We start from the raw sequence: 24,875 nt of genomic DNA, 5'->3' as shown, positions 1-24,875 counted from the left end.
CTGGATCCCAGGACCCTGGGATCATGACTGGAGCCGGAGGCAGACACTTAACGACTGAGCCACCCAGGTGCCCCTCATTTTTAGACATATTTCAAATTACACTGACACCTGGCGTTCAACAATAGGCAGGAAATTATGACATTGTATCAGTTCATTCTCTAATGACTGTGAGTTTGGGTTGACCATACAAATACTCTGTGCCTCAGTTTCCCTGACAAAATCATGCTTCTGGAAAGCTGTCTGAAAAATCATTCAGGATTTAATAAGGATTAAAGAAGCTTTATAAATAAAGTACATTGTTTCTTTTACCTTACTTGCCTGTCTGAAAGAGTAACTGAATATACAAAATATAAAAACTTTTTTACAGCCATTTCAACTTGAAACTCCCCAAGGTCACAGACAGAAAGAAGTATGACAGATTCTATTAATTCAATTTAGGAGATAGGGGAAATGAGGCATGGGAAAGTTAGTTATCTGCTCTCATTTTTCTACTTTACATAGTTTTATAAAATGCAAATACCAAATAATGCACCTTGCAGTCAAGCACTTAAAAGATTACACTCTGCAGAACCCCATTTTTTTATAATTTTTAATTGTTATGTTAATCACCATACATTACATCATTAGTTTTTGATGTAGTGTTCCATGATTCATTGTTTGTGCATAACACCCAGTGCTCCACGCAGAATGTGCCCTCTTTAATACCCGTCACCAGGCTAATCCATCCCCCACCCCAGAACCCCATTTTGAGGGGATATTAAAGGGACCAAAATAAGTTTGGAAGACTAGTTTAAATATATTTAAACTCTAATGTGGGGGGGTCCTAAAAAAAGATATGCTAGATTATTATTATTATTTTTTAATATCTCTTAGCTAGAGGAGTTGTCAAGTCTTCACAGATGGGCAAGGGCAGAATAACCTTGAAACAGACTTCCTGTTTTTGCAAATAATAATTGGCTTTTCTTGGATATTTAAGTAGCCAAAGGCAGACACTTAACTGACGGAGCCTCCCAGGCGCCCCAGGTTGAATTCTTTCTAAGCTTTCAAAAATATTGGGCACATAATGAAGAATGGAGTGAAGAAAGGAGTAATCTGATATCACTCTCATTCTGAGACTGATGGTAATATGGAATTTTACCCCAAAGTACAAACTGAACAAATGAACAAAGAAAACTCCAATTACGATTTATCTTTAATACAGAATACTGGGACACCTGGGTGGCTCAGTTGTTAAGCGTCTGCCTTCGGCTTGGGTCATGATCCCAGGGTCCTGAGATGGAGCCCCATGTCAGGCTCCCTGCCTGCTTCTCCCTTTCCCACTCCCCCTGCTTGTGTTCCCTCTCTTGTTGTCTCTCTCTGTCAAATAAATAAGTAAAGTCTTTAATATAAAATTAAAAAAATAATACAGAATATTTTCTCAGAGCCTTAAAAAATGCTAACATGCACCTTAACATGCACTGCAAACCTCCAAATAAACAGTTCTATATTTCCAAGTGTTTCATCATAGAGTCCTCTTTTTTAAAAAACATCTCATGAGACACACACTCTGGGAAGTGTCGAATTCATAATTCTTTCTGAGCTCTTGATAAGCTACGGTGAAATGCTTTTTACCCATAGCACAGTCTCTGCCGCCACCCTGGCTTAAATTCAAAGCCAGGCAATGAATGGCTTTCCCTTCAATATCAAACTACTCAGCTTCCTTTATCCTACCCTTTCTATTTGGAACTAGATATAAGTGTTTTCATTTGCTGAACAAATACTTTATCAGCTATCTCACTCAAAATAGCTCATAAGACTGTTTTAATTGTTACCTTAGGAAACAGCTAATGGTTAAGACCATACGCATGCATTTTAGGGAGCCATATGAGTAAAACTTCTATGCCCCCCGTGCTGTGTTTTATTGGTTGGAAACATGACTTTCTCCTTTCTTCCCCTAATGTTGCTACTCTTTTTGTGGAATATTTTTACTAAATAATAGTTACCTCATTGGTTTAGTTGCTTCTATTATTTCTGAATCCTTAAACAAATATAATTAAGAACCATTATGAACACATTCCTGACCTAATCTCTCCCCCCAACCCACACACACCTTTTACTTTTCTTTCCTTTAAGACACATCTCCCACATACAGGTTTTTCTATCTCAGAAACCCCTTTTGCAATCGCCCATATGTTCTTTAATATTACATGTATTCACTTGAAGAGTTGGCATTTGAGGAAATAAACTGATATCTATTAATCAGCCATTTTATCACTCACACTGGGAAGAACCCTAAATATGTTATATTTTAATCTTCACTACAATTGAAGCAGGCAAGTGTTATTACCACCTGGTTTAATGATGGAGAAAATGAGCTACACAGAGATTATTTTATTTGCTGAAAGTCATGTGCCATATGGAGGGGATTCCTGAGATTAAACACAGGTGTAGAGATCTCCTTACACTTATTTTCCTTTAAAATCCCCTGCCTGCTTCAAACTCTCTAATAAACTGTCTTACCGTGGTTCTTTTTCACTTTTATTGGATTTCTATATTTAGACTATCTTCTTTCTGGACAAATGCTAATCAATCTTCCCTTTGGTCAAAGCCATAAAACATCATGTGAGAACTATGCAAAAAAAAAAGAAGAAGAAAAAAAAGAAAAAAAAAAGCAAGTAGAATAAATCTAAGAAAGAATTAGAAACAAGATGAAGGGTATTTGGTGCCAAGACTTTGATAAATTATGAATTAACATTATTCCCTCAGGTTTTATTAAGGGAAGAGTCAAAAATAACTATTGAAAGAAAATACTTCTCTCAATTTTGTAAGCAACATTCCATTGAAAAAGATTTACTTCTATTTTATTTTTAAATTTATTTCGCCTTGTCTTAGGGTGGGGGTTCTTGAACAAATAACTTATTGAGGGAGTAATCTCAAGAGGAACCTGTGCAGAAAGTAAGGGAAATAGGACTGGGCAGGGGAAAAAACGTGGGCATACATGGAATTTCAGCATAAGGTGAGCCTCAGCCTGGTCTCAAAAGGGATTCTGGATTGTGAATTGTTCCACAAAATCCCTCCTAAGAGGCAGGGGGCTGGGCTGTTATATATTATATCAGCGTGTTACTTTTCATGAACTATTCCAAGAAGTTAGCATAACACCTCCCCATGACTTTCTGGGCTACATGATTCCTGTCAGCCAAAGGAAATCTCTCAGACAAATGCAGGTATAAGAAGCTTTGGGATGGGGGGAAACGGCTTGATAAAAGGCCTCCTGATGGCTGGTCAACATTAACTGCTGTATGCCTTAAATAAGAGTATGTGTAACAAAAAGCCTTAGAGCTCAGAATATGGAAATCTTGTTTGAAAATCTGGTCTTTTGAGGGGCGCCTGGGTGGTTAAGCGTCTGCCTTCGGCTCAGACCATGATCCTGGGGTCCTGGGATCGAGCCCCACATGGGGCTTCCTGCTCAGCGGGGAGCCCGCTTCTCCCTCTCCCTCTGCTGCTCCCGCTGCTTGTGCTCTCTCGCTCTCTCTGTCAAATAAATAAATAAAATCTTAAAAAAAAAATGGTCTTTTTTGTTTTGTTGTGTTGTGTTTAATACAAGAAGAAAATACAACAACCAGCACATTTTCCTTTTTGCTTTGACTGTCATAAATTTTGTGTTAATTTCTTAGCTGTAACCATCCTTAGAAAAAATTTCTGGTATAATTATGGCCCTCAGTTTCCTTGCCTTCCAACTGTACACATTTTCCTTTTTTCTCATTATTTCAAAGGCCTGATTTTACTGTTTTTTTTTTCTTTTACATTGTGAGTCACTTCAAATCCTTCCTTTAAGTAGACTGAATGAATAATAAAAAAAAAATTAACAGTAAGGACATATATTAATCCAATGACATGAAACAAACATGAATAAATGCAATACCTCTACAACAGAGTATTTATGTAATCACAACTACATTTTTTCAACAGAAGACTCCATTAAAAGTGACATTTATAAGACAAAATTTGCCATAGTGTTCATTTTGCATAAGAATACACATTTTAATTTCATCTTTAACATTAAAGCAATAATTCTTTAAAATATTTTTCACACAATAATTATGGAAATATTATCAAGTTTGAACATATTCTGAAAACCTTTTAATTTAAGGAAAGCGCCCATTGGCCTTAGCAATGATTATTCTATCTAACCAAGCACTTTAAAAATGACAGGGTCAAAGTCTTCGATTTGACATTTAAACCCTTTGATGCCCTAAAACAAATTATTCATTATTTTCAAATCCAAAATAAAATAGCAAGGTCAACAAAGAGCATTCCCCACATTTACAACCTGAGCAAATCATTAAGCTTCTATAATTATCTTTGCCTTATCAAAAAGCACCCAACCTCCCACCCAGACCCACTGTGGTCATCTAGGTCATTATGTCCCTTTGCCATTTCTCAGAAAAATAAATAATCAAGAACTGTTGTCCCATTTCCAGATGGTGGGGGGGGCGGCGAAAGTAGCAAATGGTCAAACATTATTAAGAAAAAGAATAGGGTGAATGAACTCAGCAAAATCATGAAGTCAGTCCTTGACTGCTCTAACTTCCCTTCTCTCTTTTCCATGTTTAAAGTCAGTAATCTGTAAAGGATCTGTGCTCTATTTTTCATATGAGGTAGAGTTTCAGGTGTATTGACTGTAGGATTCCAATGTGTGTACGGACAGCTTTTTAACCAATGCGCCTATTGCATTGGTAACCCCAACTATTTCAGCTCTCTGGAATCATCAGTTGCTTTAATATTCAATTAAAATGGCTCAAAACTCCATGCTGTTGACTGTTGGAAGTCTGTCTGGTAATCAAGATTTCTAAGGATCTCTTCATGTGGAGAGTATATTTTCAAAGTATCTTGTGTTACCAAGATTATTGGTTCACCTCACAGTGGCTGCTATCGTCTTTCTGCCCACCTCGCAACACACACACACACACACACACACACACACGCACACGCGCATGTGAACAAAAACAAACAAACAAAAAACATCTTCCCTTATTTTCCAAGGCAGCATTAATACAAATTATTGTAGGTAGAAAAATTTTACTAAAGGTTTGGTGTCATACTGAGATTAGAAGAGAAAATAAAACCAGATCAAAACTTGACATGGGATATTAGCCATTTTCACTCCCATAAATTCCCCCTTTATTATTAATATATTTTGATGAAATGTTAAAAAAAAGCATTTCCTAACAAATGAATTAGTAATGCTACTACCAATAAACATTTTTGGGGTAGCAGATATTGCTGAGTGTCTTTGAGAACTGCCTTATTTAATATTCCCAAAATACATGGGGATTCAATATCATCATTTTTATGCTATGGATGAATAATAAACTGAGGTTTACAGATGTTAATTAACTTCTCCAAGGTCAAACCAGTAGTAAGTGATAGGAGTCAGAATCCGAACTAACGTTTCTCTGATGTGGATGTGCCTTAAAAAAAAATGGGAGTGTGGCTTGGGCAGCAGTGTAGACTACAGACGATAGATAATGAGTGCTTTTACCATTTGACAATTTTGTTGAAGCACAGAAAAAATATAGATGTTTAAACAGTACTTCAGGTCAGTTACTTCCACCCTTGGGAAGAAGCAGGGCAGGAACCTCAGTTTTGTTACACATCAGCAGAAAATGATGCCAGTGATTTTAGCAGCAACAGCACCATATGCAGAAAATCTTTTTGCCAGAGAACTGTGGTGCTGTCCTTAGCTGTATGATAACCACCTCCTGGTTATAAGAGTCACGAAAGCCTCTGAAGCAAACCGCATTGCTGGGAGATGGAGAAGACAGATCTCTCTTGGCAAATTTTATAACTTAATTGCATTTCTTTCTTTCTTATTTGAATCTGGTGACCAATACCAGGAAAACTGAGTTTATCTTAGAGTTGTAAATTGATTGCCACATCTAATCTAGTGCAAACCTCTTTCTAACTAGGAAATTGATGAGCGATGTGTTTGCCAACATTTACCGACTGGTTGAAGAGGGGGAGATGGGCTCTGATCTGTATCATTTGGTAATTTCTGTGATGCAAATACTCCCAAGATGGCAGATCCTAAGCTACCCGTGTGAATCAATGAGCGCAGAGTTGGAAAGAGATGCACACAGTCCACACAAAAGAGCCTATAAAAGTCACCAGAACACCACTGAAAGTCTGAGAAAGAATCGATGTTCAAGATCACACATTTATTAGTCTGGGATTAGAACACAGGTGATCTGAATTCTAAACCAGAGCCCATTTCACACAGAAAGGCTTGCATTTTCAGTCTCACTTTTCATAGTGTCCCATTAAAGGAAGTTTAAGTGTTGGCAAAGTGAGTACAACAGCGGAGTGGATAGGGTGGTTGTTATGTCAGAGCCCTCAAAGAGTCAAGACTGGCCTGAAGGCATGCTGGGGGATTTGGGTGGCTCTTTATCTCACTCATTCTTCCATATACTAGGTGATTTACTAGGTCAGAAAAACAAGCTGAGTTTTCCCTGATGGTAGAGGCCAACACCATATCAATTCCTCCCAGAAGAGAAAGCCAAAACACAATCTAGTAATAAGGCTGGGATTGGCAGTATTGTGAATAACAGCATGGTATCTGGAGTAGGTCAGAAGTGATCTCAGTTACTGGTGTCACCGTCTACACTGTGTTCTACTTTGAGAAGTTTAATCTCTCCAACCTATAAAGCTATAAAATCATAATATCCACTCTACAGTGTCATTGAGATTTAATGTGATCATGTCTCTGAGCACACTGCCTGACATATAGTAAACACTCAATAAATGCAGAAGCTTTTATTACTGCTAAAAATCGTGCTATTTTTATTTTATTTTTTTTAAAGATCTTATTTATTTATTTGACAGAGAGAGACATAGTGAGAGAGGGAACACAAGCAGAAGGACTGGTAGAGGGAGAAGCAGGCTTCCCATGGAGCAGGGAGCCCGATGTGGGGCTTGATCCCAGGACCCTGGGATCATGACCTGAGCCGAAGGCAGATGCTTAATGACTGAGCCACCCAGGCGCCCCAATCGTGTTATTTTTAAAGTACCATTTGAAAAACAGGCCATTGGAACTCTTGAGAAGACAGCCATGATACTTATATTAAAAGAATATATATTGAGGAATAAAAAGTTAGCAGTCTGAATATTTGTTTGCCCTATAATATTCTATCTGACTATACTTTTATTCCTGGATCTTCTGTTATATTTTATTCCAAAGTTTCTTTATTATAGTTTCAGCCCAAGCTGACAATGCCTTAGTTTTAATTTGGAAATTACAGTTTTCCTTGAAAGGTGAGTGATTCATTATGCAATACTTTGAACCAGGTAACCTTAGGTAAAGTTTTTTAAACTACCATTTATTTTCTTAGAGCAGACTCACCATTATACCTAAATGAATTGCTTAATCTTTTTTAGTTTATTAAAATCACAATTAGACAAATCTTCAAGGGGTATTGTTTTTAACAAAGCCTTTATCCTCCTGTGCAAAACTCATGAATATTCAAAGGATTATGTTTCAGAAAGTGTCCCAGCTTAATACCAACTGATATATTCCACCTATGCAACATTATAGAAGACCAGAGTTTGTTCAGTTCATTAAAATTTTCATCTTTTCCTCTCCTTTACAGTTCATCAGATGGTAAATAAGAAAAAAAAAACTGATACGCACTAAAGATTATATAGAAGGTCTACACTCTCGCATCTTTTATCTAGCAGGCTGTTAGGAAAGTTGTCCTAATTACACTTTCTTTATGTAAAAATGTCCAAGCATGCTGGAGTTTAGTTAAGTGATTCTGATTTTATTATAAGCTCAATAGGAGAAGCACTCCAGGGTGGTTGGCTACACGGGTTGGTCTGTCTGCTTAATTGCCTTGATTGCAGTACATTTTCTAAAGTAACAACAATCTAAATAGTGCTGGTACTCTATTACAAGATTTCAGCAAATGCCATGTTGTTTTCATGTTTATGTATTTGGGGACCAATTTTAAAGTAGTAATGACAGATATGCTCTATGGAATATGCTAACTCTTGGTACATCTGGGTCGGAGACCATGTGTGGAGGGGTTACAGGCATAGAATTTGAAGTTTGGCTCAGTCAGTTATAAGCTGTACAAGTAACTAAAATTCTCTGATTCCTTCTATTTCTTCTTCTGGCAAATATGACCAAGTTGACTAATTTGCAAATAAATTAGAATCCACTGAATACCGACTAACTACAAAAGGACAATTATAATTGGCAAGGCAATGGAACTCATTTATTCTGATATTGTAACATAATGAAATTGATTTTGGAAATGGCATGATTTCTAAACTGGCATGACTTATCTGCTCCTTTGGCATTATTCATATATTTTTATATCTTTCTGGTCTGGAAGAAACTTGAGGGTAGTAACTGTGTCTTGATTCTGTTAGTGTTCCTCCAGGTTGTGCAATAAATAATTGTTTACACCATAGTATAAGACAATTTGATGACTTTCTAGTGGTATTGTTGCTCTTAAGGTTTATTCCATTTCTGATCCAGACAGAGCCATGGTGAGTGAGAGAGTAAATGAGCATGTGCGTGTGTGTGTGTGTGTGTGTGTGTGTGTGTGTCTACTGGGTAGGGACAAGGGAGAAAATGGAATATTTAAAGAAGTAACACCTTTTTAACCCTTGCTAACCTTGTTATCATGCTCATTCAATTGTTTTAATTCCACAATTACATAACTAGCACTTTTACTGTATCTACTATCCTTTTCCATCTTGCATTAAGTGCCAAGCCCTCAGTAAGATAGAATAAATAATTAGTTAATATTTAAGTCAGAATCAGAGCATCTTAGAAAGAAAATGAGTAGAAATCATCTTGTTCTGCTTTCCTCAATTTACAGATATGGAAGCATGGTTCAAAAATATGAAGATGTAACAAAAACCACAGAGCTGTTAATGGATGTCAAAAGCAATCAGCTCTAGGAGCAATTAGCTCTAGAAGCCATCAGCTCTGCAAGTAATCAGCTCTAGAGGCAATCAGCTCTAGAAGCGATCAGCTCTAGAGGCAATCAGCTCTAGAAGTGATCAGCTCTAGAGGCAATCAGCTCTAGAAGTGATCAGCTCTAGAGGCAATCAGCTCTAGAAGCGATCAGCTCTAGAGGCAATCAGCTCTAGAGGCGATCAGCTCTAGAGGCAATCAGCTCTAGAGGCGATCAGCTCTAGAGGCAATCAGCTCTAGAAGCGATCAGCTCTAGAGGCAATCAGCTCTAGAAGCGATCAGCTCTAGAGGCAATCAGCTCTAGAAGCGATCAGCTCTAGAGGCAATCAGCTCTAGAAGCGATCAGCTCTAGAGGCAATCAGCTCTAGAAGCGATCAGCTCTAGAGGCAATCAGCTCTAGAAGCGATCAGCTCTAGAGGCAATCAGCTCTAGAAGTGATCAGCTCTAGAGGCAATCAGTTCTATAGGCCTTGCATCCTATTCCCTCCCTACAATATCATCATGGTTCTAGAAACACAGAATTTTTTTTTTTTTTTTGGAATGCCTGTTTCAAAAAGCACAAGAGTTAAACACAAAGCATCTGAGGACAGTCTTTGGACTATGGACTTTCATCATTTCCGAAAAAGATTCTTTAATTTGGACGGTTAGCTATTAGACATGGGCTTCTGTTGTGCTTATCTGCTTCTGAATTGATATGGAAGAAACAGTCGGCTCCAACACGAGAAGCAGTTGTAATTCTCAGCCGGGTGCTCAGCCACTTACTCAGGCTGCAGGTGGTTAAGGTTCTCACCTGGAGTGTACTCAGGTGAACATCTGCCATGATATGTCAGAGCTGAGGGGGACACACCTCCCACTGTTCTCATTCCAACAAAATAGCGTGAGATGAAGCAGCATATTTTACACTTACATGAGATGAATATTTGCAATCTTGAGCCACCAAAAGTACTGCCTCTTTTTTTCTCCCCCCCCTTACCTGACTGAATTTCAAAATGTAGTTAATGTTTAGTAGTGGATTGGCGAAGATATCCTTCCTATTAATCAAACAACATAATACACTCAAGTGAAACTTTTTTTTTTAAAGATTTTATTTACTTGAGAGAGAGAGAATGAGAGACAGAGAGCACGAGAGGGAAGAGGGTCAGAGGGAGAAGCAGACTCACTGCCGAGCAGGGAGCCCGACATGGGACTCGATCCCGGGACTCCAGGATCATGACCTGAGCTGAAGGCAGTCGCTTAACCAACTGAGCCACCCAAGCGCCCTCAAGTGAAACTTTAATTCAGAGAAAGTTACCTGGGTTTAATTCCTGGCAGGTCACATGCTGAGCAGGGAAACAGAAGCAACTTGTTCAAGCCATCTCCCTGGTCATAAAAGAAAACTTGAGCTTCTGCCTTTCTCAGAGACTTATTTTGGGTACATGATGAGATTTCCTCGCTTGTTCATTTTAACAATTATTCACTGAGTACGTTTTGTCAGGGTATTCACTGGGTCAGGAGTAGAGAATGATAAAAGTAATAACTAATATGTATGTAGCACTATAATTATAAATACTTTTTTCCCTAAAAGATAATATATTAAATTATAAATTAATATACGAAAAAATAAGTTAGCTCTAGCCAAATCAAGAGTTTACAGGCATTTGGATATTTTCTTGCCAGATAAGCAAATGCCTTACAGTGTAACAAATACAATTAATATTGAAAATTATGGCCCTAAAGCAATAGAATGTTTTGAAATGCTTTTTATACAAAAGGCAGTTTTAGTGCTGTTAACTCCTTCATCTTCCTTAGCTGCTGTTCCTAAAGGGTTATCCAGTTCTGGAAATGACCAAAGCTGTGCAAAATTCTCACATTCATTTTACCCTTTCTAGTCTCACTGCTGCCACTGCAGTTTAGACCCTTTCCTGTTGTGTCGATTTTTGAAAAACTTTCCCAGTTGACTCCACTGCCTCAAGTCTCTCTTCGTCTTAGGACATACACTATGACTCTCTCTGGTTATTCAGTAAAAAATGTTGAGAGTGTTACTTTGCTGCTCAAAAACCTTCTCAATATGTCATCTAACAATTATAAAAGAATCAATAGTGTCATGTTCAGGACCCCAGAATTTTCTCAGGTATACATGCCAACACTTGTCTCTTCAAACCCTGTCTTCTGGGCATACTCAAGAATTCATTTATTCATTTATTCAATCATCTATTAAATCAAAGTGATAATTAAACACCCATATGTTCCTAGCTTTGCCACCTAGTAGACCTGATGTACTTTTTAACTTTGTTTCAGATACAGTATCTTTAGGATGAGAATTACAGTTACCACCACATATCACATGAGGATTAAGTAGGATCATGTACCAGAAGGGTAAGCAGAGCTCCTGGCACATATAAATCACCCAATAATGCACAGTCCTTATTGCCTTTATTATTATAATTGAGCATAATCTTGTTATTTTACAAACAAGATGTGTTTAAATATGTTTGTATTTCAGCACTTTGAATTTTGGCAATTTGTTTACTGCAGATAATTCTCCTAGAATTTTCAAATAAATGAGATACAGTATTCACAAACATTTTGTTTATTGTTCATTAGCAGTAATTTTGGTTTTGTTTATTCTCATTTATGGTGTTCATCTTAAGTCCTACCAGGTAGCATCTGGAGCCTAATAGTTGCTTCAGTGACAGATGGATAGGTCTGAAAAGCAGCTACAGAATTATGAACATGCAGAGAAAAAGAGAGACAAATGTTGGACCAGGAATCAGAATTACAGAGTCAAATAGTCACTGAGAGAAGCAATTAGTATGTTGTCAGTTAAGACAATTCCAAAAGGAATTGTTGGGAAAATCAGGGAGCAGAAACGCAGCCACTGTCGGAGAAATCCCCAGGCTGAGGACTCCAGATGTTCCATTGATGATATTTTGTCTAAAAACATTGGAGTCTTTGAGATGCAAAACTTTCTCTCCTTAAGGTTGCTCAAATATAGGAAGGGTCCCCCAAATAAATGCATTTTATGTGCATAAGTGTTCAGGAGGAAAGGAGAGAGAGGGAGAGGAAGAAGTGACATAGAATTAAGTGAGGAAGGTAAGTTGTGGGAGACATTTTCAGCCCTGCTGTTCAAGACTCCCTCCCTTCCTTCTTTTCCTCCTTCCTTCCTTCTAGCGGTACCTTAAAACCATAAGACCAAGCAAAGAGCTTGTCAGTTAAATCACTCCCTTCCAAAATGTCTCAGAAATCCTCAACAAGCCCACAGCCCCCTTCTCAAAGAGATAGACACATCTGAAACCTCTACACAGAGGGACGATTAATGATGCATTGTAAACATCCTTCAGATGATGTGAGTACCCCCTCATGTACAGCAGGCTGGGCCAGAAATAAGCATCTAAAGGCAGATGATTCTCAGCTGGTTAGCAGTCTCTGAGCTTTGCCCAATAAGTGATAACATTGATGAGAAGCTGAACCAATAATATTCTCATTTCCAGCAAGTTTGAATAAACAGCGTATAAGGAAACCAAGGAAGTCAATCAAGAGAATAAGTGGAATGACCCCCAGAGAGAAAGCAGTGAATAGAAGCCATGTGGTGGCGAGATCTGAGGCAGCACAAGTCATTAGCGCGTAGGAGCCACGGATGCCCAGGAAGGAGGGGACGGAGCCCAGGAGAACAAAGAGAAATACGGGGCGGCAAGACTGCATAGGCAGAGGCAACCGTGAGCTGTCTCATGATGACGGCAGAACGCTCCAGCAGTTACCGGAATGCTACCAGCTGAAGAGCTCATACAAATACTTCAGCTGCTGTAGATCTGGAACAGAATCTCCATCGTTCAAGTGTGTTCCACTTTTCAGTGATTACTTCTAACTCATTTTTTCTTTTTCTCTACGTGCGACCTTGTTTAAACATCTGTGTTTCTCCTGTTTTCTTTTGTAGACTACTCTTCTGCAAACTTGCAGTTCCCCTGTGGGAAAAAAGTATACTGGTCTAACCCAGTGATGTTGGGACTGACCAGGTGAATTTTGCCAGTAAAATGAAGGTGGAAGTGATAGTGTGCCGGTTTCACCTCTAGACATTAAGAGGTATCCTGTATTTCCATTTGCACTGCTGGGACTGCTCACCCCTATCATGAGAATAATGTGCCCCCAGGTAGCTGCTGCCTCTCCAGGGAAAGCCTCAGAATGGGACAGGTGCCGCGGACCTGAACTGGACCCATAGCCTGAATCAGAGCCCTTACCAGCCCACACACTAGAGTGAGAAATAAATGGTTATTATTGTATGCTACTGAGATGTTATCGTTTGCTATGCAGCAAACTCTCACAATATAACTGACCATTTAAAAAACCCTAGATAATGCTTCTTTGGGGTTTAAACTAAAACGCCCCAAATAGAAGAAAACATATTTTATGACCTCACGTATACAAATAACACACTGTATAGAAGGGGGAAAAAGGTGCAGGGCACGTAATCAGCAAGTTTAGGTTTCTCACAGTACTGGATTTTTTTTGTTTTTGTTTTTACTCTTCTCTCAGGATTAAATTCCTCTATTTGAAACACTTAAAATGGATTGTCTCTTTCTGACTGACCCTGACTGAACTGATATGTACTATTATTGTCCCCATGTTATAGAAAAATCATTTGATAATTAACCAAATTAGGAAAAGGACAGTTAGTAAGTGGGAAGACAAGCTGTCTATTATGCTTCCTTTTTTGTAGAGGAGTAATTTTCAAAGATGTGGGATGCATTCCTGGTCTTGGAAAAGAGCAGTAAATCAGAATAAAGTTCTCCACCTCACCCTTAACCAACTTCTTTTTCTTTTCTTTTTTTGCTCTTCTCTTCTTTTTGTGTGTGAATACTGATATCTCTGTCAAGAAATGCCTCTTAAGGGGCACCTGGGTGGCTCAGGCATTAGGCGTCTGCCTTCAGCTCAGGTCATGATCTCAGGGTCCTGGGATGGAGCCCCACATCGGGCTCCCTGCTCCGCGGGAAGCCTGCTTCTCCCTCTCCCACTCCTCCTGCTTGTGTTCCTGCTCTCCCTATCTCTCTCTCTGTTACATAAATAAAATCTTAAAAAAAAATGCCTTTTAAAAAACAATATTGGATACACTAATGATCACTATATCTGGTAATTAGCCTAACTCTGATTTTTCTGAATTTAGAGAAAAAGAATAATAAATAAATTTCTGCCTGCCTATGAGTGAAATAGGGTTTACCCAGATCAGATTCTGGCCATGTTAGACATATGATCCAGAAATAGTTTATCCTTTGAGTTAGCTAAATAGGTTTGGAGGTCTTGGAGGCAAAAATAGTTACAGATGAGGGTGATGCTCAGTCTTTATAAAACTCATTTTAAAGTTAGTCAGCTTCTCTTTTGCATTTTAATAAGATACAAGCAGTTGCAAAAAAGTCATCTTAGGCTCCGCTGCACTCTTTAGTTCCTGGCTGCAGGATTAGAAATGGCCCTTTTCTTGCGCTAGGTTTTTGGTGGGCAGAGCACCACCTAAAAAACCGAAGTGATTATTGCACATATGGGAAGATAGGCAAATGACATCACTGAAGTAGGAAGATGTTCTTCATTTGAGACTTGTTATGTTCCTTTAATTTTTACTGATTTATTTATATATCAACTCATATCACTGAAGGTTTGAATTACCACAGTTTAGCGTTTACTCATCCAGTTACCTGGGGGAAATAATTTCCCTTTGTAAATATTTCTGCTAATCAGTACTACAGAGGGGGACACTTGTTTTGCCTACATCTCACAGTTATGAATCAAGTAGGATATCTCATAAGAAGAAGGATTTTGAAAAATAAAGTGACACACAGGCGTAAAAAAATATAATTTAGCTGTCTAATCTGTCAAAATGCCTATCAATTTTTAAAAAGATAGTTGTGTAATTTTTAACAGTTTTGATTGTACTGCAGTGTAAAAACCAGGGATGATAAGACTTGCCCATTGTTCCGTGTCTCCTAAAATAAATGCCCAAGAGTGGGGGTAGGGACAAAAACCAGGACTGTTGCGGCTGTTCCATAAGGCGCTCCTCAGAGTTCTTTTAAAGCTTCTAGCAATGGCAATTTTTAGCTTACTTTGATTACCCCTGTGGAGGGATGGACAGCCTTTATGTGAGACTTTTAACATATTAAGTTAGCATGCAGGATTTTTTGAAATTCAAGTCCCTTAGGATGATTTCACATATTCTTACTTATTTCCTATGGAAGGTCAAGTTCCCCTGGAGACAGACTCTGACATGGAGATGAGTATGCAGGACATGTGATGTGATGTTTTCTCATTTCCCCACAAATGTGGGCAGTAAAGTAACCAGGATTCGGGGCAGAACAAGAAGTTGGCTTGCAATGCCCACTCCGAAAAGGCCTTAGTCTATACTGTAGAAAGCTGTGGGGCTAGGGTGTCCCTGCAGAATTATCCTGGACTGGGGCAAATGGAGCACAAGGGACTGAATGTGTCCTTATAAAATCCATATGTTGAAATCCTAATTCTCCGTGTAATCAGATTAGGAGGCGGGGCCTGTGGGAGGTAATTAGGCCATAAGGGTAAAGCCTTCATGAATGGGACTAGTGCCCTTGTAAAAGAGACCCCAGAGAGCTCTCCAGCTCTCTTTCAGCCATGTGAGGACACAGCAAGAAGATGAGTTCTGTGAGCCAGGAAGCAGGCCCCTCCCTACACCTTCATGTTGGACCCCAGCCTCCAAAACTGTGAGAAATAAATGTCTGTTGTTCACACCATCCATTATGTTATTTTGTTAAAGCAGCCTGAACTAAGACAGGGAGCGAAGATTTCATCTACTACATCCACTCATTAGATACAGGATGACCCTGGGTAAAAGGTGTGACTTTGGAAAGATGCCATAAGCTTGGATAAGTTATCTGGGAGCGATTTTTTGAAGAGGTTTAGCTGTAGGCTGTCAGTCAGCAACACTGCCATCAGCTAGTGGAATGAGAGCTTCAGTGATAAGGGAAAGATCTGGACTATAAATTAGATCACCTATTGCACTTCCAAAATATTTTCAGATTTGCAACCACAACCAGAAGATTTGTTCTGAAGTGTCCAAGTGGCAGAGATAATGCTGTATCTTTAAGAGAAGGAGAGAAGGAGAAGATGAGGGACAAGAGAAAGAAAGAAGGAAGAAGTATGGGAAGGAAGGAAGGAAAAGAAGGAGGGAGGAAGGAAGGAATAAAGGAAGGAAGGAAGGAAGGAAGGAAGGAAGGAAGGAAGGAAAAGAGGGAGGGAGGAAGGAAGGAAAAAAGGAAGGAAGGAAGGAAGGAAGGAAAAGAAGGAGGGAGGAAGGAAGGAAAAAAGGAAGGAAGGAAGGAAGGAAAAGAGGGAGGAAGGAAGGAAGGGAGGGAGGGAGGAAAGGGGGAGGGGGGAAGGGGGAAGGAAGGAAAAATCAAGAACCAACTTTTAATATTTGCCGACTCACCAACATCAGGGCTAGGAAACTGTTTACATCTTAGAATGTCAAAGAATTTCAGTTAGTTAATTATGCTGCAGGTGGGCAGATGTATCTAGGAGCAGATATTTGCAGATGCAAATTGTGAATTTTGCATGTGTAAAGGTAAATAGCTAAAGTGATTATTAAAGCACAGTGGAAAATAAAATGATGTATAAAATGCAAATGTGCAGTGACAAACACATGAAGGCATTTTGCTTGTGAACTTTGACTTCCAGTAGTCGAACGTTTCTGTGCTTCCTTCATTGCTCTGTTATTTGCCATAATGAGACAGAGTTTCAGAGTGCAGCCTCCATGCCCTGCAAATGACATTCACTTATCCAGGTCTCAAGGTTAACATTTTATAAATTACCACTTCAAAGCAGGAGTCACCATCTATATGCAACAGGACTAAGGTGAGTGTCATGTGATATCAACCCTACTATTTTCTTATCGTCCCATTTCAGATTTTATTAAACAAGTCTGATTTTCTTTGTAGTGTCAAGGGCTTTATTAAGGCAGAACAATGAGTTCCCCATAAATAATGTTTCATTTATTACTTTTATCTGCTCAAGAATCCTCTTTGACTATCTAGAGTGCAATATATTAATCCTAAATGCAACTTCATTGCCTCCAAGACCCATACAAACTGTCTCCCATTGTGTGTCAATCTTGCACCCTAATTCTGTCAGTCACATCCCCATACATTTCTGTACAAGAGATTGGCCTATTTCCACACCATTTTCCCCCACTCTCCTACTCCTGACCTTGAGTATCCTTGCCTTCTTCCCTTCAATCAATGCCCTTCATTTAATCAATCTTTCATTCATCTATTCTTTCATGAAAAGACAGTTATCATGGCATGCATACTTTCTCCCAGGCAGTATATTGGCTGCAGACTCTCTTAATGAATGAAGTATGACTCTCATTCTCAAGTTTAGTGAGAGGCAGATCTCTACATCAATTAAGAAAACACTTAACCAGGGTTTTAGAGTTTGGATAGGAGTGTGTCTAATGGATGACTAAGAGTATGTAATCCAGTAGAGAGAGGAATATGTATAAAGCCTTCATGACATTAAAAATATGGTAATTTCAGGGAACTCTAAATGTTCACTGTGACTACAGCAGAGTGCAAGGGAGGTGAAGATGGGGATAATGAGGGAGTCAGACCCAGCTAGTAACATCTTTACTAAAGCAAACTCTACATGCTCTAATCCCAATCTGAAAATATGAAATTGTCAGCTTATATCAATACCTCATCCCTATGTTTTCTTGTAGCACCATTACATAAACTATATATGAAGATACAATATTGTGATCAAATTGTATTTGTATTTTGTTTTGTTTGTGGATAGTGTATTTCCTCAATTATTTACAGTTGATACCAGACTAGCAGATTATAATAAATCAGAGTTTGGCCAAATCAAATTGAACTGAACCAGGAAAATGACCATCCAGTTCTGCAGAGAGGGAAGCACCATACAATCTATTCCTTCATTTTGTTGACTGAAGGAAAATATCTCAATTCAGAAACCCTGAACACCTACTTAATCCACTAATTGAAAGGCTGGATTTGAATTTGGAATAGACACACAGAGGCAATCCCACAGGCTGACAGAGACTCAAGGCCGGCTTGCCATGATTGATGTATGAGTGAACATCTGAGAGTGAAATTAGAGACTGTGGGCTCCAAAGGAAAAGCATCTATCAGCAGAAGCTCTTATGCATTTTATTTTATTTTATTTTATTTATTTATTTATTTATTTTTAGCTCTTATGCATTTTAACATGCAATTTGGAATGATTCATTTCTGAGGCTTAATGTGGGAGGAGGCTGGGTCTTTAAGAGCACTAGGAACTGGAACATCATACAAGGCTCTTTGCAATTGGCCTTCTTGCTCAGTGCTACGGGCACAATAAATGTTCTTCAAGACAGCCAATCTGTTATTCTAAGTTGTCTTAAATTACATTCAAACCCAGTTTTCTTCTGCCCTTCTGGCTGAAGGGCAAAACAGCCAGAATGAAAACTGTTGAGATACACAATTCTACCGATTCTTAAAACTGCCCACTTCCAGACCCAATATGCTGCTATTCTCAACATGAGGAAACTTGAACAGATTGTGCCACTCTACTAAAATATACCCTTCTTAAGGATGAGAATAATGACTTATTTTTTGTTAAATCAAAATTTCCCATGGCAAAAATTAAAAAAAAAAAAAGAGAGGTGCTTCTTACCCTCTGCAAATTATCACAAAATAAATAGGAGGGAATTCAAAGATTTTCAGATCAGTAATTGGAAGGCATATATATATATATATGTATATATATACACATATAATTATATGTATATATAATTATATGTATATATAATTTTAAAAGATTTATTGATTTATTTGAGAGAGGGAGAAAGAGAGAGGAGAGTGGGGAGGGGCAGAGGGATAGAATCCTCAAGTAGACTCCCCACTGAGCGCAGAGACTGACACAAGGCTCTATCCCACCATACATGAGATCATGACCTGAGCTGAAACCAAGAGTCAGACACTCAACCTACTGAGCCACCCAGGCGCCCTGGAAGGCCTGTATATTGATACTGAATTCATGACTCTGGTCTCATGACAGAATTGAAACATAGATAAGCAATCTCTAGATTGACTATTACTTTCAGAAAAGAAAATTGAAGTCCATAAAGTAAAATAATTTGCTTGAGTTAACATGGCTCTCTACTTGTCATTATTGGAACTCCATGTTAGTTTTTTTTTTAAGATTTATTTATTTATTTTAGAGAGAGCAAGAGGGTGAGCAGGGTGAGGGAGAGAGAGAGGTTGAGAAGCAGACTCCCTGATGAGCCACAGCCCAACCCTGAGATCATGACCTGAGCCGAAATCAAGAGTCCAGTGCTTAACCGACTGAGTCACCCAGGCGCCCCATGGAAGTCCATGTCAGTTTTGTATTTTGGTTCATGTATTTGGGTGTATGTATACATCTATGTCCACCACATATAATTATGTTTTCTTTTATCAACTCACACCAATTTCTGAAAAAGCAGTCCCTTGAAACAATCTGATTTTCTTAAAAGCATGAAAACATTTTTACATAGAATGTCAGGTTCTATTGAAATAGGCAATAACTTGACCCCAAATTATGGGATCACTTACTATGCCAGTTGGAATGGGCTTTTACAGGGATTATCTCAATCTTTGTTCCCAATAACTACATCAAGCAGGAAATTAGTTTTAACCTCTTTTTTTCCCCTTTCTGATAAGAAAACTGTCATTTAGAAAGCTTAAATGATTTTTCTACGGCTACCAGGCTGGTAAATGGCAAAGACATATTGAAACCCTACCCTATGTTCTCAACCACAGAACTCCCACATATGAGCAACAGAATGTGAAAGGTGCCTTAACAGAGGAAACAGTGGGGTTCTATGGTATGCAGAATGGAACCAGCCTGACATTCAAGAGAGGCGTACTTGAGGAGAGGATTCTAGGAAGTCAAGGGAAGGTATGTTATAAATGGGGGAGTAAGTTCCCTTGTGGGGTCTTTAAAGATCATCCCAAATTGGTCTTGGAAGTGACACTTGGAGAGGTATATGAAATTAAAGAATTTATTATACTCACAAATACCAGAAGAGGGAGGTATGACACTCCACACAGGGGGCTCTAATGGAGGAGCACCAAGAAAGTAGGATTAACCAAGCAGATGGGTAGACCCAAGCAAGTGCCTTTATTGGAGATCAGGGTAGAATACACAAGTCCAAGGCATGGGGGGATTTCACTGGTGTTTTTGAATGTCACTGAGCCATACATAGTCAAGGAAGGGCAAGAAGAAAACTTGTGGTAGGGGCCAGCCTTATCACACTGGTGCACCTAGGCAGCTGGGCATGATACTCACATCCTGTTTGTGGGGATGTTACATCAGGAAAATAGGAAGTTTTAAAAATTTATAGCACAGAAGGATTTTTCCAGAAGAGAGGTTTGTGCAAAGATACAGAGATGCAGGAGGAAAGAGTGAATTTTAGAAACTGAAGAGTGTTCCTTATGATCAGAGTATGGCTGCTGGTAAACTCAGGGTAGTGAAACAGGAATTGAGATGAAAGGTAGGCAGAGGCCAAATGATGAAGAACTAAGGGATTTCGGTTTCCTTCCAGTCTATGAAGGTTACTGAATAGCTTTAAACAGGTGTGTTGCACCTGCCTGTGATTTGGGAAGATCATGGGAGCAGCACTGTGGAGGGCGGAGTGGAGGGGTGAGGATGAACAAAGTCATTATAAATAATCACCACTCAGCAGGGCTTGTCAGGTCCACTTGCTTGTGGGGGAGGGGTACTGAATGGCTGAAGTCCAGGTCAGCTTCTGGGGTCCCTGAGACACAGCATATCCTGATAGTATGACAGCTGTGGCAAATCACTTTGGCCAGATCTGTGGTGCCACCATCCATTTATTTTTCATTTTTAGACATTCTCAGGAGACTGGCTTAACACTGGGGAAATCTGACAAATTTATTTTTCACTTGGGTTTACAAGAAATTGAGTTAGTAAGCAAGATGCCATGTATCGCAATTTGAATTTGAACAGAAAACAGATTTTTTTTTTTGTAAACGTTACTTATCCTTGCAATGGAATATATCAAATTTCAAATCACAAATAATATTTTGTTGCAGTTTCTCTCCTTGGCAGTGTTGTGGTCTCTTTACTTTTCATCACTATAATTAGTCTTTCATCTGAAACAGAGTGATAATTCATTGCATGATGTTCAGTCAGAAGTTTGTTGTTGTTGATAAGTCAAAGCTTATCATAAGGAAAAAGGGGGAAAAGTCTAATTTGCCAGAAGAGAACAGAATATAAAAATAACATTATCCATTCAGTTGGATTGAAATCTTGGCAGCTGGTCTTCAAAATGTTGCTGACATGGCTTATATTATATTAAAATTCAGAATTACTGCATTTTCATCAGTTTATCTGCAGCTGGTGTATCATGCTGTCAGCATCTTGGGATGTACAAGACTATGTACATTGTAAGAATGTTCCTTTAAATGGACATTTTCATAAGCATGTTTGTTAATTGATACGCTATGCTGCCTTAAAGTGTAAACATACGTTATGATAGTCATACTGCTCTGAAGTGCAAGTGGAATACGCAAGTTGGGTTTCCTTCCATTTTTATTAGGTTTTGCTCAAAAGCAAAAAAGTGGCTGGGAGGATTTTTTAACCTATCTTTTTTAAAAACCTAATTTTTAAAGGCATTGGTTATTTCAAAGAGGCAAGTCGTTAAAAGATAAACTTGGAATGATGGATGCATCCAAAAATCTAAATTATTTTAAAATGGCTTTATAGAATTTGTGATACTCAGAAACAAATGCTACCAAATAAAACATTCATAATCTGCAATAGTGTAATAACATGTGAAGTCATTTTAAGAGAATTATTAGTCTCACATTAAATACATAAACTGCTACTAATAGCATAATAAATATACTTTGGAGAACATTGAATTCTAATAGATTGTGTTTTTTTTCTGTGCATAATTCAGAGTTCTTTGGAAACTATAATCAGTTCTAAGAACTCAACAACTTCAGAAGGCTTTCGATAATGTTAAAATATGTATGCTTACACGTGGATCCTGCAGATATTTATAAGCACTTATGTGGTTATGATGATAAAACTAAATTAACATATTCATATTGACTTTAGAGGATCCTTAAAAATTGGATTTGAGGCTAAATAAGGCTGAATGTCTTTGTAGATTGAAAATGCTTGAAGGAACTTTGATTGTACCTGAAGAGCACAGCAGATGAATTTTTGGATTGCAAAATAATAGTTTTGACTTTTCAGAATGTCCATTTAGAATGCACATGTGAAAGATCTAGAAACACTGGAGAAGTGCATACAGTTTCCCAGGAAAGGACGTCTTGCATGGACAGAGACAGAATGTGCCCAGCCAGGATTCTAGCAGGAGACTAAGTGATGCCGACTTCTGATGTCAAAACTGCCTCTTCTCTTAAAAAACACACACACTCACATACACACATTAATGGCGCCTTTTTGCACAATTGCCTAAGGATATGATATTAAATTAGCCTCTTTATTTATTATTTAAACCAGCAACTGCCTAATCTCTCATTATGACTTCAGAAGGAACCCATTAGTATTTCTACCACTGGTAAGCAAAACGAGTGGGATGAACTGGAAAAGCTAGGTGCGTATTTCCGATAGCTCAAAGTCCATTTTGCCATGAATACAAATGGCTTTGTGGAATCAAGTTGTTGATTGAAATCTTTCTAAAGCTGAGTTGTTTTTTTTTTACCTCCCCTCAGTGAAACTGCAGTAATTGCATTTCAATAGACTTGATATCATTAATTTATAATTATTACTTTCTTTAGTTGGAAAATACAAATGTGAAAGTTTTGGCCAAAGTGCAATCTCAGGAGGGAAATCAGAACTCTCAGTAATCAATAATGGTGGGGCACTCTGAATCTCTCCTCAGTTTTCATTAGCTGGAAGGAGAGCACATTTAAAGAAATGCTAACAAGTATCGATGTTTAAATTTGATTTATCAATGCTATTTAAATGTATATCTGCACTGTGCCAAGTTTATTTTTCTACATTAAAGATTATTCAGTGATACCTCCTGGGTTAAGACAACTTCTAAACAAGATAAAGCACCCTGTGAATTAATTTATTTTAGAGAAACAAGAAAATGTAATTTGTGTCTTCTTTTCATTAAATTATCCTTCAGTATATTGATTTAACAGGAACCAAAAACTTATTTAGCTAAGGGAACAAAGCATAGATACAACACTCTGTCACTTTGGTATTCTTTTTCTACTGAGGAAAGAATGTAGGTGTTTATGAGCATGTGTGTGTGTGTGCATAAGCGTGTGCGCACGCGTGTGTGCGTTTCTGTGTGTGGGCCAAGCGCACGTATGAGCACATTTCTCTGCATGTTCAAGGCATTACAGGTGCTGTTTTTTAGGAGGAAAACACCATTCAGTTCCCTTCAGAAATGGACAAAAGAAGCACAATCCGTTAATGCTTGTTACATAGCTCTTTACATTTTGATTGTACTCCACATAAACAATAAAATTATTGTGATTAAGTCATCAACTCAAATAATACAGATTGTGTAACCATTTGCAAGTCAAAGGTGTATAGACACCCCAAGGCACCACCTGAGTAACAAATAAGAGCAATTTTTCCAACCCTTTAGATAAACGGCTGAGCACAATATGAGAGTTTAAACTGAGTCAAACTTAACATACATTGTAAGAAGAACTATTTCTTTTGTATGGTTATGCATATGAAGACTTTATTAATCTGTTAATTTTATCTGTACCAAAAAGATGTAAATTGCTATTTACCCAGGAAATGTTTAGTCTTGTGAACCTGAATAGGTGAACAATTATTAAATTTGGTCTCTTAAGAGCACTTAAATTCTGATAGTAGCACAGAGACTGAGACTGTATAAGCTATCATTACATGTTGAAAAACTAACCTCTGTAATTAACTTGCAATATTATACATAGGGCTCCAGTTACAGTGAAATCCAATTTTCCATAGTATACACACCAGGCCGCTTTGCTGAATATTAGATTTTAATGAGATTTATGACCTTATTCATAATTTATTCTTTAAGTTAGGAAAGTTTTGGTTATAGTTCAAAGCAGTATCTTGAAGCATGAAAATAAAATCTATACCAAGCTTTTCTTGGTACATTTTAGAATGAATTCTGAAACCCAAAAGGACTTATCTAGTCTCAGAGCAATTCATGGAAACCATCCTGGCTTTAACATGGGAGAGCTCCATGATTAACAATAAGGACGTGATCCATGCTGGTCCTGGGTTTCAGGACAAGCATTTTTGACTTTGTCCCTCTCATTTGTTATCTGGCAGCTTTAGTTCATGGCATAATCTAGTCCGGCACATCTCAAAACTTCAGCGTGCTTAGAAATCGCTTGGGAATCTTGTCAAAATCCAGACCGTAGTTCACCAGGTCTGGTGTGAGACTCACAGTCTGAATTTCTAATAAATGATGCAGATGTTGCTTATTCCAGATCCACACTTTGAATAGCACGGGTCTCCATATACTGGAGACTGCTCATGTTTTTCCTCCTCATCCTTCAGATGAAAAAAATGAGGCTCAAAGATAGGAAATATATTTCCTTCCATTAGTGATTTTTAACCAGTGCTGATTATTAGAATCACATAAAGAATTGTTAGACCTTAAGCTACCTGGGCCCCACCCCAGACCAACTGAATCAGAAACCCTGGGACATAAGTGTTTTTACAAGGCCTCTTATGCAGGGAGAGTTCAGAGTCACTGCTAGGTCTTACAGTCAATTAGCAGAAGGGCTGAGTCTAGCTATAGGCTGGCTGACTGGCAGACTAGCTGATTGATTCATTGACTGATTTCTGCTTCCACTGAGCATACATTTGTTGAGCTGTGCCCCAGATGCTACTGAGTCCCTTTAGCACACACGGTCCTCTCACTGTTT

The sequence above is a fragment of the Zalophus californianus genome, chromosome 17, assembly GCF_009762305.2.
Source record: "Zalophus californianus isolate mZalCal1 chromosome 17, mZalCal1.pri.v2, whole genome shotgun sequence".
Taxonomy (NCBI): Eukaryota; Metazoa; Chordata; class Mammalia; order Carnivora; family Otariidae; genus Zalophus; species Zalophus californianus.
The sequence above is the reverse complement of the archived record's forward strand: the minus strand, read 5'-3'. Positions refer to the sequence as shown.